Source organism: Cetorhinus maximus, chromosome 19 (genome assembly GCF_964194155.1).
Source record: "Cetorhinus maximus chromosome 19, sCetMax3.hap1.1, whole genome shotgun sequence".
Taxonomy (NCBI): Eukaryota; Metazoa; Chordata; class Chondrichthyes; order Lamniformes; family Cetorhinidae; genus Cetorhinus; species Cetorhinus maximus.
In genome coordinates, this window is record NC_135897.1 from 5298087 (window position 1) to 5303235 (window position 5149).

The window sequence follows — 5149 nt, forward strand, 5'->3', positions numbered from 1 at the left end:
TTGCCAGTCTATTGCCCTTTATGTACTGTGTGACATACATGCACATGATAGTGACTGCAAAATATATGCATGTTTCTTCTTAAACAAAAAACAAAGGAAGGCAGGAGAAGGGTGACTTACGAACATTGAAATTAGGAGCAGGAGTAGGCCATTCAGTCCTTTGAAGACCATGGCTGATCTGGTTGTGGTCTCAACTCCACTTTGCCATCTGCCCACAATAGACCTTGATTCCCTTGTTTATCAAAAATCTGTCTAATTTTGCCTTGAATAAATTCAATGACCCAGCCTGAACTGCTTTCTTGGGAAGAGATTTCCACATACTAATGACCCTTTGAGAGAAAAAATGTCTCCTCATCTCCATCTTAAACAGTTGACCTCTTATTCTTGAACTATCATCAGTTAGGATTGTCACAGCTAAATGAAAAATACTGAAGCATCTTCTCACTCTGTCACAAGTGCCTTTTAGGTTCAGAGCTCATTGAGCCCAAATGATGGCGATAAAGAAAGCAAAGACATGGAGGATTGAAAACAGGGTGGATTATGTTTAACTTGAAGTAAGTAATTAATCAATAGTCAGCTTCTGGCAACTACTTAAAGGCCTTGAAATTAAATGGCATAAAGGCTGGGAGATGGATAGGCTTTCACTTGGTTAGCTGATCTCCTTAGGTCTGCTTTCCTGTATTTCAGTAGGGATGTTGATCTGCAGCCCATCGGCAGGGGAATTTTGTGCAATGCAAATGGAAAATGATGCATCTTTCATTATAATTGTTCACTTATGACCCCTGAGTCCCCCTGATGGCAGAATGCAAGCTTGGCTATACTGCTTCAACATTTGTCAAGATGTTGCATTTTGCAGCTAGGTCCTGACATCTCACGATCCCTTGAATGAGCCAAAACTGTGCATCCCCCATGGTGCAGTCACTAAGAGCCTTACTAAAGGACTAGAAAAAGTAGAGGTGCATTGGGTTGTAAACAGTGCATAGATCTTTTTATAAATCACATGTCATTAAAACCACAATGCTATTTAAAATCTATGTGCAGAGAATGTTCCTGTAGTGGTTGGTGATCTCGTAATATTCGGTGATGTGAATATCGATGTTGGGCAGATGCTGTTGGTTGTGGAAGGACTGGGACAGAAGTTGGACATGATAGTAATGTAGGTGACTTGAGATTATTAAAATAAAGTTCCCTTTAGGAAACTGCTTCCAAACAGCCCTGGGTACAGGTAACTGATAGACACCACCCATCCTCTATGTCAGGTGTATTTCCCTTCATCATGTGGAATGCGTTTGTCCAAATATGCCTCCCTGTGTAACCCTCATTGCAGAACAAAACTATATAACACACTACATTGCAGGATACTCTCTCTGGACAGTATTGCAGAAAGCTGACAGACCTGTCCAGGCATCCGAAATGTTGGTTTGGGACTCTAAATGGTCTGCTCACATGACGATTCTGATTGATGTTATTGGCATCCAATTGTAGTAGAATTCTACTGCTAATCTTTGATTCTTAAGAGGCACCACAATTGAGATGTTCAGTGGATAGCCCTGGTCTATAAGCTGCTTCCTTAAATTGCTGGACATGAATGAATGATAGGTGATTAGGTGACTGATACAATATAGACTCATAGACGTTTACAGCACAGAAGGAGGCCATTCGGCCCATCGTGTCCGCACCGGTCAACAAAGGTCTGACTACACCAATCCCATTTTCCAGCGCTTGGCCCATAGCCCTGGAGGCTATGACAACGCAAGTGAATATCTTCTTAAATGTTACGAGAGTTTCTGACTCAACCACCCTTTCAGACAGTGAGTTCCAGACTCCCACCACCCTCTGGGTGAAAAATTTCTCCTCAACTCCCCTCTTAGCCTTCTTCCTCTTCCCTTAAATCTATGCCCCCTGGTTATTGACCCCTCTACTAATGGAAAAAGTGCCTTCCTATTACCCCTATCTATGCCCCTCATAATCTTATACACCTCTCAGGTCCCATCTCAGCCTTCGCTGCTCCAACAATCCCAGCCTATCGAATCTTTCCTCATAGCTCAAACCCTCCAGCCCAGTTAGCATCCTGGTAAATCTCCTCTGTACCCTCTCCAGTACAATATATATCATGGTAGCCAATAGGAAAGCAGGTACATGTGCATACCTGGCTTATGACACTTGTTAGGATCCCAAGATTAACATCAGAACTTCACTACAATCAGATTGATGGGTCAATTCGAGTGACACTCGTTCTGATTAATGAAGTGGTTGTGTTGCAAGAAGGCAATATCTTGCATTTGTTACCTATCCAGTTGCAGTTTCATTTACTTTTTTCTCCAGCTTTGTCTCTTCTTCCCAAATGCAATTCCTAGGAGTACTCCTCATTATGAAACAAAACTCTGTACCTGTGAGGAGCAGAGGTCCCATTAATGCCACATTGTTACGACCATTCCCCAGACGAGGTCACCCAATGTTTTAACCTTCTGTTTGGGGCCCCAATTTTGTTATGCTTCCAGGTATGGAGGAATGAACTGGCTCCCCTTCTTTATTCAACCCCCTTGGTTGGTCACAGCAAGGTTAATTTAAAAGGGATACTTTACCCCATGGATACCTTTTCCCAGTCGAAATGTACTTATGTTTTAGAAGGAACCAATTTAACCAGGCTTTCTTGAGTCAAAGAAAGAGTATGTTTATTAGTTACTAAAAACCTGAGAAAAATAATAAAAGGCAACACACATACACACAAATCAGAAATGAAAAGTTAAAAGCCCAAATAAGAGTTTAAAAAGATGTACAAATCAGTCTTTGGCTTATCCGTAAGGGGTAGATGGTGAAACGTTGTGGCCATAAGTTGGATGATTCTGGGAGAGCTGACTTTGGCAGTTTAGCAGTTGATTTGGAGACACTTCATTCTGCAGGATGGCTGAAGAAGCTGACCTATTTTCTTTTTGGTTGTGTCTTCAGCTGACTTGCCTCCAGCAACAGAGAGAGGGAGAGAGACTTCACCTGCAACTGCAGGGGTGACTAGTTGATCTTCTTCTGCTGTCACTCTCACAGCGCACTAACACTGCTCTGCAGCTAACTTTTAAATCCATTTTTCCCTGTGTATTCCTGTAAGGAAAAAAAAAACATGTCTTGCCCCCAGAGTCTTTTTTTTTTATCTCTGACCATTTTACGCATTCTGTGATATGAATCAACAGGAGATGGTTTTTAGATCGCTGAGATACGGTAATCAGTCTTTTGTCGCTGTAACCACAGGAGATTAAAGTTCAGTCTTTTGCATCTTTCCTATCTCCCTTTAAAGTGCCTCTGCTTGAAGAAGGCCATGACACCTTTTTAGGTGCGCCATTCCATGTTCTTGCAGAACAGGTCTGTCAGTATAATCCACATAGGAGTTTTCCAGAAAGTGGTCACTTTATATTATCAGCCATCTTTTGCTCAGTGTCCTTGTTTGTGTTTCTTTAAAAGCAAACAAGTCTTCCTTAAAAAGCTCAATATGTCCATAGGTAATTTGTGGCTGTAATCGGCTCTTATGACAAGCTGAAATGGCCACCTCAGAATTTACACTACTCGGAGTTTATGGGCTTGAGTTGGTGGTAAGCAGGTCATTAGTCAGGTGGTAAGATTGTAAAATTAGGCCTGTGTTATAACAACACCATTGGCATTTATGAGATTCCTATACCTGGAAGGTCTGGCCACCAGGAATTATCCCCCTTGGGAAATCAGGAGAGTTGTATGAGCAGCATTAACTGGACTGGAGGAGGTAACTCTTTGCAGCTTTGAGCACAAACAGTGAATAAGGAAACCAAAATCACCTCCATTATCTGTGGAACAAAGCCAGGTTGATCTGGAAATTATTCAGAACATTTTTTTATATCTAGGTGCTAATTAAATTCTACATAGTCAGATTATAGAGGGTATATGGGACCTTGATTATGTTTAGTTACTTGCTGATACATAATTCCCTAACTCTGCATCAAACCCATGCTGTACGTGACTTGAAAATACTGGATGAAATAGTGCAAAAGGAACTTCACTCTATCTAACTAGTGCCATATTAATTTGGTAGTGTTTTGTGCAACTCTTTACTGTAGTCGGACAGAAACTTTAGATAAAATTGAATTGCCTAAGCCCATTAGTACCCTCCTGTAATGTTCTATTCAGTGATAGATTATGATTTGTCCTGGTAGCTACATACCCCATAACTAACAGAGCGCAGACTGGGAATTGTTCCTGATGCCTTGGTTTCACCATTGCCTTTATAAACAGAATCTGGAGCAGTTCAATGTTAGTCTTACCTGTAAAATATAAATAATTAATGGTTTATGACACATATACACTCCGCAATCACATGATTATTGCAAAATTTTAAAGAAAGAGAAAATAAATAATCCTTTGATTCACATTCCACAAGCAAGAGAAACTAAAGAAGCAAAAACACATTTTGGAAGTAAACCCTAAGCTAAACGCAATGAACGGGAAGGTGTGAATCATGAAGTTAATGTTGGTTCGTAAACACTTACTGATATGTTGCAGTTCCATGCTTTCTGGTTTTGCAATATTTAATTGAGAATAGGTTGACCTTGTGGCAGCCAGGAAGTTGCAGCAACCTGTGATCAAAGTTTCTAAACTTCTCTTTCTGATTTTTGTAATCACTTTGGAAGTCTTGCTCCAAGCATATGTTAACCGTTTAATTCCTCTTTGTTGTGAATATGTTTTAATTATTGCTTATGTTTTGATGTAAATAACTAGAAGTTTTACAGTTTGAAACTGAGTATCGACAACAAATATGCACAGATTGCGCAATTTTGGATACCGAGCGAGCTCCATCTACAGTGTCTCATTAAACATTTCCACGTCAGGCATATCACTATTTAGTTACAGACCAAAGCTTCCCCCTCAAAAACTCCCAAGTCAGATACAGTTCTTCAGTCATTACTCTTGGACCAGTTGTATCAATATTTGATGTAGGATTATTTACCAGCAGTGGCTCAGGTTGGTAGCACATTCACCTCTGAGTCAGAAGATTCTGGCTTCAAGTCCCACTTGAGGACAAAGAGAAAGGCTGACACTCCGAAACATTATTGGGGGAGTGCTGCACTGTTGGAGGTGCTGTCATCTGGACGAAATGTTAAACTGAGGCCCTGTCTGCCCTCTCAGGTGG

The 5149-nt window shown here is 40.8% G+C and overlaps 1 long non-coding RNA gene across 1 annotated transcript; it reads right to left on the reverse strand.

The window, feature by feature from the left end:
• Window positions 1-2655: 2655 nt before the first annotated feature.
• Window positions 2656-4693, reverse strand: LOC144693607 (uncharacterized). The gene is made up of 3 exons (XR_013579576.1): window positions 4509-4693; window positions 4184-4283; window positions 2656-3096 (listed from the first exon to the last, which is right to left on the reverse strand). It is a non-coding gene; the product is annotated as an uncharacterized LOC144693607 (long non-coding RNA).
• Between the last annotated feature and the right edge of the window lie 456 nt (window positions 4694-5149).